This window comes from Saccoglossus kowalevskii, chromosome 12 (genome assembly GCF_978046115.1).
Source record: "Saccoglossus kowalevskii chromosome 12, keSacKowa6.1, whole genome shotgun sequence".
NCBI lineage: Eukaryota > Metazoa > Hemichordata > Enteropneusta > Harrimaniidae > Saccoglossus > Saccoglossus kowalevskii.
The window spans coordinates 27,503,156-27,518,974 of record NC_140652.1 but is presented as its reverse complement, the minus strand read 5'-3'; positions in this window follow the sequence as shown (position 1 = coordinate 27,518,974).

The following is a 15,819-nucleotide window of genomic DNA, read 5'->3' as shown; positions in this document are numbered from 1 at the left end:
TCATATTTTTTAACTTTATAAAAAAGCCTGATTTAGTTATGAAAAAAATATATCAGGCCTGCTCCTGCTGGTTCAGCCTTTTGAATAGAAAACTGTGGTGTAAGTTTACCAGGTCTGACTCATCCGCTGAAATCAAGTGTAGTTGGTTATGTCCAATTCAGTGTTCCAGGTTGATTCAGTAGTGGTGAAAATAAACCAGGTCTGCTGCAATAATGGTGAAACAAAAATCAGTCGCATTCAGTTGTGGTGAATCTAAACCAGGCCTAATTCAGAAATGTCCAGATCTAACTCAGTTATGGTGAGAATAAACCAGTTGTGAAACAATCCTTTATGGTCGAGTTAAGCAGGGCTGATACTGGTACGCTGAACGTAATCAAAGCCTTGTTCAGCTGTGATCAGCTGTGGTAAAAATAGACAAGGTTCGATTTAGCAATGGTGGAAGTAAATCGTGTCTGATTCAAATGTAGTGACTGATTCATTCAACTGAGGTAAAGGTAAGCTCAGTTATGAAAGTATTAATTGCCTGTTTCAATAATGTTGAAAATAAACTATGTATATTTCAGTTATGTTTAACGTGAACATGTTCTGATTCAGTTATAATGAGAGTAAATCATGTCTGATTCAGTTGTGTTGTTAGTCTGATCTGCTGTGGTGGAAGTAGACGAAATAAAATTAAGCAACGGTGAAAGTATACTATCTGACGTGTTTCATTACCATGAAGCAGTATGAAATGAAAACCATGTTTATGAAACAAATGTATGGTTTGAAAAAAAGGCGAAAATAAAAAAAAAATAATTAAAAATAAATGGATCTGCTTTGTAGCAAAATTTGTTTAGATGGTTTCTCATGGTATTTTTGTTCTAATACTTAAAAACATTAGCAATTTCTAGCATATAATGATATTTCTCACTTCGATTTTGTGCCAGTTAATGCCAGATTGTGTTCGTCTTGAGAACGACAATTATTACTTTTAAATATGTTTATGCAAACATTTCTATTAACACGCCGGACTGAAATAGTTAGTAAAATGTGAGTTCGTACATAAATTGAGCTCAAAAAGCGGAAATACTTACTGCTTTCGGGCTGCTGGATTGATACATGAGATAATCACTGCTGAACAAGACATCGCATCTGTAATTTCTGCAATGATCTTTGACAGGAGGTTTTCTGTTAGAACATCGTCTAACTGATAATTTAAATCATACATTTTTTCCTGTTGTGATTTTCTTTAATCACACCATTTGCAAACATTTCTATTGGAGAACGTTCCACATTTTTATCTTAATCCACGCATGCGCATTTACATTTCACTATGGTAGAAGTTGGTGTCAGGTTAAGAACTGAAAATTATGGTATAGTTGTATTTATTATTTTTAATATAGCTTTCAATATAGCTTGCACCCTATATACTATATATTGTACATTTCTTTCATGGTCGATGTGAATATAATTAGCAGCCTGATTGCAATTATGACTTTCACTAGCATATTGCAAATACATTTATTGGGGATGAGTGTTTGTTCTGATTGGTCTCAGTCAATAATTATTATGGCATCATTCTAATAAATATAAACATAAACTCTTCCTTTTTTTTAAATATAGTGGAATTATTTAAATAGAAATATAAAATCCAACCATTTCAATCAGTTGGCGGGTCGTGGCTGCGACCATACCATTTATATAATTAAAAAGTAATTTCTCTCAGACCTGAACGCTCTGGTCGACACAAAAGCATATATTATGCTAATAATTAAAGAAAATATTACACGAGAATGTAAATGCTGTATGCAAATATAAATGTTGATAATATGCGTGATTCGAACTGGAATCATGGCATCACGTTATCTAGCTACACGTCCAAATTTGATCTCTATTCCTCTATTGGGCATCTACTTAGTGACGTGTAGCCCAGTTATTTTTAAAATATATAGCATAGTAATAGAGTAGCTGAATAAATGTCACAATTACATACGCAGTCTTTAATTGGTGTTAACGCCTGGAAATGAGCATTGATCAATCTTTTCACTGGCCTTGCCATTGATACCAATCTGATCTGGTTCTTATCTGTGGTATTTCTCTACCCTTTGTCTTTTGTTCACCTCATTACGCATATATTCACCAGTCATGACCCCTGACTTGCTATGTCTACATTCTCAGCCTATCCTTGGCTTTATCCCTTTAGTCATCCTCATTTACCAATTACGTTCCTTTCCTTTGACACACCACTCATTCGTCTCCTGCTTTCCACGTAGTCCACATCTTCTAAAGTTTTCCACACACCCACCCCCTACAACTTATCAGCTATGCAGTTGTATTTAATTATTCCTTTACGTTACAATAAATACTGTCTGCGGGGTGTTTGCCACCGATAATTCATGGCTCGGTTCGCGTAACACGTCGCCCTTGTCCCGAGGCGAGTCGAATATGACCGAAACCAAGGGAGATGAGGCTTCAATGACGCCAACGCACACGAGTCCCCAAAGGCGGCTGCCTCACTTGAGCACCACGCTGTCATTGTCATGATCTTGGTCACTGGCGACCTAGATCGTGACATAGGCGGCTAAGACGCTTTCGCACGTGAGGTCATACCCCCCGACTTTTTTCCTCCAATACCTGTCTCGGTGTCATTTCTTTGGCATTACCGCGGTGTTATTTCCGTCAAATTCGTTTTACGTTGGTCCGGCAGTGACGAGTGAGATTCAACTAAAAGAGGCAGATTCACTAAACATAGAAGAATTGACCGATAAAATAATATTTTAGTAGTTATTGTCAGAATATTATCATAGGATTGGGATTTAAATATATACCCATATGTTACCAATTGATATACATCGAAATAATATAGCTAAACCGTAACATATGGCAGGTTTTACAATGCGTGAATATGGTTGGTACTATTTTTTATTCATAACCCTTTAAAAAAGATTCACCAGTGTGTGACATACGAGAGTAAACAACAACGTGTGCGTGAGCGTGTTGTTCTGTAATTTAAATATCAATTTTATGTTTTAAATGTTTTTATTATAAATATTTGTTCTTTCACTTAAGCAGGTAAAATGATGGACAAGTGTTTATATGTTTATTTTTTATTTATAAGTTTATAATTAGGTGAAGCGTACATAATTGAATTCATTTTTAAATTGGTTTAAATTTATTTTCAAATTATATTTTATTTTGTAAAACAATGAGATTAGTTCGTGGGATATATGGAAGATATTTTACGAGTAAAATTAAAATATCAAAATTGTTGGATTGAATTTAAAATGTAGTATTTCTTACTTGTTCTTAGTCTTTGGCGAGGAGCAAATGAAAATTACTGACCACAATTGAGTTCCGTGACATGCCTCGGTGTATGAGGTCTGGGTCCCCAGTTATGCCCTGCATTCCGTATCCTACTTAGATTTATACATATTCGAACAACTATGATACGAATGTCATAGGACATTTCATAATATAGAAATGTCTATTTAATTTTCGTGTATATTGCTTTAATTTGTGTACTAAATATAAAGGAAATAATTAGTGTATATACGAAATGATCTTTCTGATTTGCCGTAAAGCCCCCTTACATTTAGGACATATATAGGGTAAGTTACATATATTCACACCACTCTCTTGCGTAAATATTACATAGTTTTATAGAAACTTCATAGATTTAAAAAATGTTATTAGATTTCAATATATTTTTTTTCAAATTCAATAAACTTTTGTGTAAAATCAGTTGTGTTCGCCATGTAATTTTTATTTAATTTTATTGTTATTTTTCGTATTATATTATTTTGACTACGATTTCGCATTTACAGATGCAATGTGGATGAGAACATTTATTTTTTTAGACATTTAGTATTTTTGTTCGATATTCAATATTGATAAATACATTGGACTGTGATTTATGATGACGTGAAACACTGTCCTTATTGGTATTTGATTAATATTAGAAGAATTTACAATAGTCATGATTTTAGTATTCTTAGGATCTGCCCTATTTCAATTCGTAATTCGCAAATCAGAAGAGAAATTTAACTAGTGTTTTGATAAACTGTTTAACCATTAAATTATTGGGAGACGAATTACTGAGCACAGAGCCTGAACGCCCTGCTACCACAAATGGCGTACTCCCGTCAGCCTCCTTCAGAGTGATTTACCCATAGTGCACTACAGGTAACCTATCAGAATGAATTTGTAATATGAACAAATAAATATCATTTTACCTTTTTTGGACCAAGTAGACGATAAAAATGAAGAAGACATGCGAGTAACATTAATACTTTTGCTTTATTTCAGTGTACATTCTTGATATTCTTGAAAATATCTGAACAATTATACAAACATAATATAGTTTTTTGTTAATGGCGGGATCCAAGTTGTGAGCGGCGGTCGTTGGGTGATCGTCGTTCGCCACACAAACCTAAACCACAGTGTTGAGGCACGGTCCCTAAACCAACGACAGAACGCTGTGTTCTCCGTGCTGTGACTTTGAAATGAATTGCGAACCTCAAACAAAGAATACATGATCTTTAAGTTTAACTTGTGACCAACTCGACGAGCGGCGTTCGAATTTTTGCAGTGAAATTGCACCCGGGTAATTGCCATCTGTTTCGACCACGGGGCAACGCAGGATTCGACGATGATATCAGTGGCGGATCCAGATAGGGGGGAGGGGGACCATGCCCCCCCCCAAACGCATGACGATGTATACGATCTGGATTACGCATATATATATTTACGCTCCGTATATCTTAAGCGTAGCTTGAACCCCCCAATACATTTTGCTGGATCCGTCACTAGACGATATATAGTACTGTAATTCTCCACTATGGGTAAATAAATTACAGGAGATGATGAAGGTAATATGGAAAGCTGCAGATTTGTGCCGATTGTACACGAGCGTCCTTCATTCGGCCGGAGTTGAGACAAGGAATATCACGTACGTGTCACAAAAACGATGCGAGAATCCGATTTTACGCCAACAAACTTACCTCAGAACAACGACAAAACTTGTCAGGCATACTGTCACAAAACATTAGTTATACCAAGGATGTATCCAGGTCTGATGTTGTGACTGAAGTCGCCGTGCCGGTCCCCGTTCATGATACACCACCGCTCCTGCCATGTCTCAAACTTCGGTCGAACCAAGTACGCTGAACGTCAAATATCCACAGTTACAAGTAATATGATGAGTCACAAAACAGTACTCTCGATGGGACAATTACAATCCAACTTTGTACAAACACCGGAATGAAAGCGTGGACAATTCGTTGTTTTAATGATCCAAACACAGTCAGTAAAAGGTACTAGTTTTATTGAATTGTCAATATATAACCCGCTGCCGAAGTTGGGTATACCACTTGAAAATGTACAATTCACTCCATATATGGCCATTTTGAACCAGGACGCTCGCACATATTCATATAGACGGACGCACACATACACAGAGAGGCCATGTATAATTCCCCGTACTTGTCCATATTGGGAGATATTGCTCTGAAACAGCATTTAATAAAACAAAATGGCTGTCAGCATCCTTTATTATGTTTTGTCATATTACCTCGAACCCTGCAAATAGAAGTGTGCATGGAATTATGGGAAGAAATATTGTGCATCGCCATGTGATAACTGTCATAAAGGTGTTTGACAAGTCATACTTGTTTTCAACTCTGGAAGGACAGTTGAAATCTACCAGGTGTGCTTGTGATTTACATAAGAAAGGGTGTTTACAACTTTGGAAGGGCAATTGGAATCTACCAGGTGTGCTGTTATTTGAATAACAAAAGATGTTTATGATCTACTGAGTTGCCTACAGCTGCTAGCAAGATCACATTCTGACTGGCTCATGTGCCATTTATGCCTATAAATTGCAAAGACTGAGAACAGTTGGGGTCCATCATTTCTTCTGTGTACCCTGTGTGTAGCTACTGCGATATTGTGAGACAAGTGATACAGGCTTCAATCATCATTCTGTGGGACTTGTACGAACTGCTCTGCAATCCCCTGCTTTCAGTGATGCCCTCCAAAATAACAGCGTTCCTCTGCAAGCAAGACTCTTGTATTTCTTCGTTGTGGTGTTGCAGAAGCCATTGACTGTCACCCATTTCTACATCCTTTGAGTTATCACCAATGAACATTTCCCTAGGCAATCCCCTATTTTAGTGAATTTATTCATTGTATTTTTCTGTGCTCTGTTTTTTGTAATTATTTTGAGAGGTTTTAAAGCCAGGAGCTTTAACTTGATATTTTGGTGTATGTATATTTCATTTCCAGCACTATTGTCTAGTCTACCCTATTGTAGTAGTGAAAGAACCCCCTGCCCAGTGTGAGTTCGGTGGGTGGCTCTCTCGATTGCAATAAGCAGGCCTTACTCTGTGACAATGGCCACCGGTCGGCCATTTTGAATTGATAGTGAAACCAATACATCTGTATATCTATGAAATGATGTATAGTGAATATATAAAATTTGAACATAATCAGTCAAAGCATGTCAGAAACGCATTCATTAAAACAAAATTGCCGCCAGTCAGCCATTTTAATCCGATCTAGAAAAAACAGTGTATCAGAGACATCAGAAACAAAATCCACCCATAAATAACTGAGTTCCTGTTCTGGAATGCCCGAAATGCTTGATTAAACAAAAAATTAGCACGAATATGGCCACCATTAGGCCATTTTGAATCGGATCATTGTTTCTTGAGGCAGTGGGTGTCTCAATATCAATGAATAAATGACGCCTCCATTCCGAGAGCATTCAGAACGTGTCCATAGAGTATCATTGGCGAGCGATTTGTTTTGATACTTTAAAAGCTGCGTGGGTTGTTTTAATTTGTTGATCAATATTGAAAATCCAGTTAGTTTAATTTGTTGCTTAATTTCTGAAAAAAAATCCAACTCATATTTAGCTTTAGCAGAAGCACATCACTTTCACTTGTGACAATGTGTTTACTTGACATCGAACTTTAAATGTAGCTGCTTGCATAATATGCCGTCAGAATGCCGTGACTAATTTGCATAGTTATTTCTTGGCTCTTGTGGCGTGGCGTGTTTTTATTCAAATATGCATAACTATGACATTAAGCAATATAATTGAAGTGTCACATTTCACTATGACAATTCAAGTACTTAGAAAACTCTTAAAGAAACAATTTTCCTTTTTTTACATAATTTTGCAGTCGATACCAGTATTATTGAGTAAGCTTGCAACTAGGAATTCTTCAGTAGATAGGTACTAATACTAGCAACGCGTATATCAATGACGATTGGAAAATCTTGTCTGTTACGAGTGACTCAAAAACAAATCTGGAAAAACATGTTTAATTCCCTTCGGCATATTATAGACCAGTTATCAAATAACAGTATGCATGTCATTTTATAAACTTCATGTTTAAAAAATGCCATTAAACTTGTTTTAGTGAAAAATTATATAGCGGCACTGCAACTCGTGTAGTAATTAGGTCGATAGTTTGTGGCTGGTAGATTATGTATGTAATTATTATTAAATACAAATAATCGCTTTCAAATTACAAAGCCTCATTAAATATGCGTTTAGTACAACTACGAACTAATGTTTTCTTATTTTAGTCACAATTAGCCCAGGTCATTGCGAATGTATTGAACCATATTCAACATACTACCTGTCTCTAAACAATTACAAACGATAATTAGTACACTATAAATCTTGGAAACACTTTTATGTTTTTCATTAAAATACACTTTTTAATTAAAACCACACTGTTGTAATTAAAAAACATGTGTATTATATTATAAAACACGTGTATTTTCTACCAAAACAGTAGTGTTTTAGTATTTCTAGAACACTGTTTTGGGTAGTTTTAAGAACACTTTTTGATGAAAATTAAGCAAATTGTAAACACACAAAAATACATTTTTTTAAAATAAAACATTGTGTGTTTTACGGTGTCATAAATGTGTCATTGAAGGACATTTATAGACTAGTGCATTCAACTTTATGCAAGCATTTTTACCAAAATTGAGTGAAAAGTCTGAGGACTCGTAAGTTAACATTATGGTACATATGCCAACTAGACAATCACCGAAAATGACGTAATTCAACGAGATGAGCCATCATCTTCAGAAAGCAATTTTCATGTCAAGCACAAGGTTGTGGAAGAATTAATTTTATATATGCTTATATTGTCTTACCAACCTATATGGTCTTACCTACCTGAGCACTTTCACATGTGATTTAAACATTTTGTTCGAAAACTATTTGAAACACTTGACTGAATTTTGATATTTTTTATACAGATTTTACGAGAAAAGATCGAAGCGGACAAGTTGATAATGCTATTATTCGCAATTAATTTTGTCCTGTCAATATGAGTTATTATTGATCCTCTATGCCAGAAAATCTCTGGTTAGGTAAATATAGTTTTAAAATACCACACTTCCCGCCTTATGGGGCGAAAATAGGCAATCTAACCATTTGACTGATAGAAGTGAATGATTTGATTATTAGGTGTGAATGGGATTGCAATAAATGAAATTAATGATTTTTTTGTTTTTTTCCACTATGCCACGAGAGACTGCATTCGGGACAATAATACCACATGGGAAGAAATTAGGCACTTATTTATGTCAGTGTAGAAAGGGTTTAAACATGTAATTGTTCGTCCCAGTAATTACTTATCGGTTTCGAAGTGTCAATGTTCACTATTACTGGGTATTGCATCTAAGTTTCCATTTTCCGTAAACACACTTATTTCGCTGAACATTATTCATTGACACTTTTCATGCGATTGGTATTGTTGTTTTTTCTACAATAGTTATACATGTTCAATAGTGCAAAGTGCTTGATTTGAAATATTTTATTTTCCAAAAATGATGTTCCCATGTTATCAGTGTAAATACATTTTAAAATGTGTCTATATTACAAGCACTTATCAGTTTGTGTTTTGTGTGAAAGCACTTTTCAAATAAAACACTTAAAGTGATTTTAAATGTTTATGCCTCACATGGTATGCACTAAGAGAGAACGAAGGTCTGAACAAATAAGGCTTATCAGTACGATATTCTATCCAGTATTTTCCAAGATTGGGTTTTGACTTGCAAAAGTTCTGTATGAAATTACTTTGTTAGCTAATAATAACCGTTGAGGGCGAACAATAGTTTGTCATATAAACAGAAATATCATTGGTTCACTATTGTAAACATAGCATAATATTAATACTTTAAACTATAATCATTGTTGACTACGCCGAATGTTCTGGTGCTAGAGGGTTAATTAAAATGTACCATATGAAGTAGATATGTTTTTGGGAAAACACTTTAGAAGGTAATCGATGAGCATTAACGGCACATCTGTCCGAATTCCATACTAAGAAAATGAACCAAGTTTCTATCATTAAATGGAATATGCTATAACAGGTTTAATATTTTTACTACACAATGCTTAAATCCAGTAAACACGTAAATAAATATTAATATTATTGAATTTGTAGTTGTGGTTTCCTGATAAATAAATACTCAAGGTATTGCATGTGAATCCCACACCGAGGCGATACATAAATATAAACTGATAAATATTCATAATCTAGATTCGAACGTCAGGAAACCCGGCGTGCGATGGAACCAGTCCCTTTTCCGGAGGCGCTTGACTGAACATGCGGCGTCTGGTGTCATACTGCGCCCTCACTCGACTGTACTGACGATTTATTGTATTGACCTTTGATTTTTGTGTGAACACTTGGTACTATTTGGGCATGGCAATTATTTGCACCAGGTAAGGGAGGGGTCTACTTTATAGCCTCCCTGCGACCATACCTAGGACTTAGCAGTGCGAAATATAGTAAGCTTTGTTTCTTTGATGTCAACTGATATATATACAAGTATTGTCTTGTAGAACAGCGAATATGTTGACGATTGTATTTGCAACACAAAAAGCTGTCCATTCAAATCTATTTGCCGAATGCAGTAGAGTAAAACATTATTTTGTAATATGCATGCATAGTAACTGAAAAATGACAACAGCGCTATCACTGGCAATTTACAATACGAATCTGATCGCTGAATTACCAAATTACCAGTCTCCTATACTACAGTACATATGCTTCGGCTACAGTACACGTGATTAATCTGCGGGAAAGATTTCCTCAAATATCGACTAACTTCAGGTTGAGTTTTGCACGCATTTCTGTATGAACAGTTATGGAAGGTACAGTGTTTACGTAATCCCATGGTTGGTGATGGCGTTGGTGTGATTAACTATATAATAACAAATAATAGGGATGATAAAAATGATAAAAAAATTACAAGATGAAGTGCCTCGAGCCATTACAAAGAAGTTTTAAAATGCTAGCTAGCTCTTCAAAACCAATATTTTAAACCTGTTAGTCACCCTGAAGGTGAAGATGGACTCATAATCCTCATACTTGATATGTACAAAAATCCAAAACCTGGCAGTACATTGGTTGCATGTACTTTGTAGTCAATCCATAAATGTATATTGCATTCTTCTTCCCTGTCAATAGTGACACACGCCGTACAACACTCAGTGGTAGCACCATCAAATTTGGTCCCATTCACCAGGAGTACGACATCTTCTGTAAGCCATTGCACATATATGTGCATGTGCTTGCTAGAGGATTGATTGCAAGATTATGGGGCTTCTGATGGGCAGTCAGTGCAGCGCTTTTCACTTTAATAGCGGTAAGCTCCTCTTAGTTTATACTAGGTGTTTTCCTCACTCCTCCAAATACCAACATATATCATTTCATTACTCATTTCATTATCTTGGTTTTAGTTTTCAGTTCTTCCACACGTAACAATGAACGAGTGTGACAATAATTATAGTAGTACCAATCAGTCAATCTGCAAATATTAAACGATTGCATAACAAGGTGACTAGCAACAACTATTTACTATATATCGGAATTTACGGAACATAGCAAAACTAGTGTGTATTAAGCACTGTATATTACGATATTTCTCCTGCTGTCTCGATTTCAACCTATACAAACTCGCACATTTAATGACACAACACCTCTGCTTGAAGAGATCTCTGGTTATTAGTCCTTTCTGGGATTATAATGACAGGTTGTCTCTTCCTGTTGAGAAAACAACTCTAACCATTTGTCAATTTTAATAATACGTGTCACAAGGTAGGCTAGCATCCGACCACAGATGTGATAAGAGGCACGCCTCCACCTCGGGCTATGGGTTCTTTGACAACCTACTGATTAAAATATCAAAATAAGCCAGCTGATGAGTTGGTTGTCCTCTGTATAAATTATGATCATACCAGACCCGCTCTCACACAATGAAATACACAGTAATATCGTAAAGAATTGTTTAATTGTACAAGCGTTTTATGATATCAATAGTACACAGATATGATTTCACTGTACAATAGGAAAAATTAACACGCATGTCAGGGCAGAATAAAGCAGTGGCGTCCCGTAGATAACCCATGCACTCAACCCCAATCCGGGATGATTCACAATGGGCAATGCCTCCCTTACGTATCGAACAACGCCGCTACTTAACTGCGCCGACAGGCGTGAGAAACTGAAGCAGGAAACTGGCTGTTACAAAATACAATGAAACTAATACTGTTACAATTTCAGAGCACCCGCAAATAAGAATACAATAATTCAGCCAATAAATTACACAAATAATAACCAAAATGCATTTAAAACACAGCCAATGGTCCCTAGCCTAATGTTTGTGTAACGGGCGTGATAATTACCGGCTTCTGTCGGGCTGTAGTAGAAACGTTGCTACATGTAGATTCAGTCTGGTACCCAGGCCTGATTTCCCGTTGAATACTTTGTAGAGCTCGTGTCGAACACGGAAGGTCAGTAGAACTGCACGTAAAAAAAGAGTCCAGTCTTCCACTGTCTCTACACAACGTCCGTCGACTAGGCGAGTAACCTGCACGCCACGTGGGGATAGACTTATTCTCCCCATTCACTCACAACATAAGGCTGGTTCTGGCTGCTACTGCTGCCTCGGTTCGTAGTATTCTCCCCCGCAGCTGCATCTACCTTGACCTTTTATAACGTCCCCAACCTGGAATCATTGTCATGACAACTAAGCACAGTTGGAATCCGCTTACTCAATTCACTGGCACCATCATTCTTGGTAATCACTTGTAGTTCGAGTTGCATTTATTACTTTGTTTTTGAGACAGCAAATAACGAACACACAGACGCAATCTACTGCCTGAGAACTGGTGGAATTATTGACCTTTTAATATTGTTATGTCGAATCCTGTTCAATCTACAAATACGGTATGAAACATGTAATCGCGTTTTGAGAATTCATGTATTTGCGTTGGGGCATGAAATGTTTATTTACCGATGATGCAATAACATGTGTTAAACCCTGTTCACTTAGTACTCATCTGTAATGATTTCACATCTTTTTTGCTCATATTTCACAGATTATCCATACTTAATGATTTCTAAGTGACTATTTCATATGTTAGTGATAGGTTTCTTGCTTATATTTTTGCTCCATTACGTCAGTTGTTTCGCCACTAGATGGCGCTGTCAGTGTTAGTGTTTAGATGAGACATGATATTTATTGTTTATTTTATTTATTTGATATTTCAGTCAATCGCTCATCATATGTGTTCTAGTTCTTCATTTGCAAAGTTTGGTTGTACTGAGTTATACTGAAGGAAAATAATGTTGTATCAATCCTTACAGACATTTGTTTCATTATGGCGAGGGGGACGCATTAACAAGGGAGTGACCCAGCTCATCGGCATATGCATCTATAGATATGAGATACTATTGAAAGACTCAGGGCTTTGGAATACGCGTTTCTATACACTACAGGTCAGGTTATCTAATGACGCGTTAAAAGACATTGTTTGTGAATGATAACCCTTCTACCCCTATTTTCGAAAAACTGACTTTAATTATAAAGGCGAAATGGTTTATTTTTATTCGCCAGGATATATACATAAACATTATTTCAGTCATTAGTGAATGAACCACAACATGACTAGCTTCATGAAATATATTATAATTACTAACTTGCAATTAGTTGCCATTTACAGAAATCTAAATCTCTTTTGAATGCATCATAGTGCTACAATAACTTGTTCAATGGTTACTAAAACAAACCTACCTGCCTCCCAATAAACTGTTAGCTTGTAACTGCAAACAGGATGTTTTGTCGTTCCCCCTAAACATAAACTGTAATCCAATATTTAACACTAGCTTGTTTTGATTATGAGATTGACTAGTTGTTGTAATCTGTAAATGTTGGTACACATCTTATTGTTTTTTAAAGTTTACTCCAACATAAAAGTTATATAACAGGAATGGGTTGAAAATGGTCTCAACTTTGAAAACAGTGACATTGACTAGTCGTTTGAAAAGGTCAGGTATTCAAAGTAGTTATTATTACGAGCCTCCCATTGACTTTGAGCAGTATTCAATTCCCTAATTGCCACAACCAGAGGGGGGATTGCAGAATAGCTTACATCTGTGTGTTTTTTTGGTTGGGGGGGGGGGGGGGGGGTTGGCTCTTACCCAGTAATGCATATGCTGTGAAACATGTGATACACTATAACATAAACTGTAGTCATAGGAATTATGTTTTTTCATTTGTGTATTTCAGAGAAATTAATGGTATGACTCTTCCATGATGATTCAACGTCAATGCTTTGAAACTGATTGGACAGCTGGTGGCTGACAAAGCTTGCGTCATTAATGATGCTCTGAAATTGGTGGTGATGACAGTTGCTGATACACAAAGGCATGTTTCATCTATGATTCTTTGAAATTAGTGTTGTATCAGGGGGGAAATCTTCTACTCTCGGGTTCTCCACACTTGCCAGGGGGGAATCTCGTCTCGACTCTCTATCTCGTCCCCTTGAGGTGCGAGATCGGGAAAGTCACTTATACTTTACAGTCAAATAAGACACACACAACGAAATACGTTTCAACTCTCGTCTTAGTCGGTCAATCGAGCACTCTATAAGACACAGCGCCCTGGGGAAAAAAATCCCCAAGACTATCGCAAGGCTGACCCAAGACTCTCTTAGACTGCGTCAACACTCGCCCCAAGGCTCTCCAGGACTGCCCTCGACTGCGTCTATCGTGCTGTGCTCCCCAAGACCAACTCAAAACTCTCTTTATTCATTTTCAAAACTCTAACCAATTACAATGCAGTAAAAAGACTCTAGGGCGTAACCTTCAACCATAAAGCCAATCATACTAAGTACTGAATACGTCATATCTTTTGATTAATCGTTCACTACATTAATAACTACGGATACCAACTGTCAAAATGAGTAGTCTAAATAGCGGCGGTTATCTGGTAATTAGTTCCAAATCACTGAGCCAAGTTCCGTCCAAAACTTCAAATAGGCCTAAACGATGACAGACATAACACAGCAATTCAGCTAATAATCAGCTAATTAAGTCGGTCAACAGATACGCAAAAACAAATTCATGACACATCCCTTCACCAAAACTGAGATTGTGCCTCCTGGCATTACACGTTCATAAATCAAAGATACCGTCCTCTACTCATCGTCATACAGGTTAAATACAATACTAAGAAAAATGATAAATCAAAAGAGTAAAACACTAATTAAGTACAATGATTATAATGTCTAAACACAATGGTTATAAAGTCTCAAATATCAACGGTTATGAATAAAAAAACAAGGGAAAGGCTACCAATCGACTCACTTTTCTCAAACAGTTCGCTGAGGTAACCCGTCGCTGCACTGTCTTCGTTACTAAGGTTACCAACTCTATATCAAAAGGTCAAAAAAATCTAAGTCGACAGCATGATCACATGATTACCAGGGATGCGTCTCTTGGTTAAAGCATTGCAAAGCGGTAACTAATAAACAGTGAAAAAAAAGCTATTAATCAAACTCCTGTCACATACGCTTATAAACTTCAACTGAACTCAAAAGTCGTTAATCTAAACAAAGTCATACGGCGTGGAAACAGAATGCAAAGACAAAGCTATCATAACACATTACTCCTCTGTCAAAAAGACGGGGAAAAAGACTAAAACGATAGAAACTACTATGTTACATATAATCCTGTCAATCATGAAAAAAAAACTTGCGTTATCAAACAATACGTATATAAGCGCACCATACTCTCATTCCAAAAAGACATTAAAAAACGTTACAAAGGTGCTCTAAACTCAAAAAGCGTCAGTAGTATTCCGGAATAACACGTAAACAAAAACAACTCTTAAAACGTCGGTATATCTGTACATCGACAAATCTCAAAACTCTGAAAACTCATTGGGGCATTACTTTCCCCATCATAATCCTTACTCATAAACTCATTAAAACACCATAAAACTTCACAAAACTCAAAACACTGTGTTGCAAATACTTGTCCACTGAGGCGCACTTAAATCGTTATAAAGGACCTCCCACGTCACTAAATATCAGTTCAAAAAAGATCTGGGCGCTTACATACATACAATTCAACATCACAACAAACGGTAAAAACAATAGAAAAAAAAACAGCAATACATTACATTACTGAGCAATAGGGTTACGATTGTGGAAAAGAGTTCAACGTCTTAAGTTACACAGTGTCCGTTACAGTGTCCAACGAGCGGTTCTCTAAGCAATACACAGATAACTAAAGTCAAAGTCTATAAGCGTCTCTTCTCTTGTCGCGTTATTCCGGGTCGTTCTTTGTCATCTTCTTCTTGTCTTTAATGTCGCTCAATTCTTAATTATTCAGTCCTATACGATACTCGTCCTTCCGATAAGGGGTTCAGAAGTCTTCATCTCTTCAGCGATGTACATCGGTGCCATACTGTTAACGGTGTTAGTCGTCAAGCGCGGTTTTGTCTCTGCCATGGAGCTGT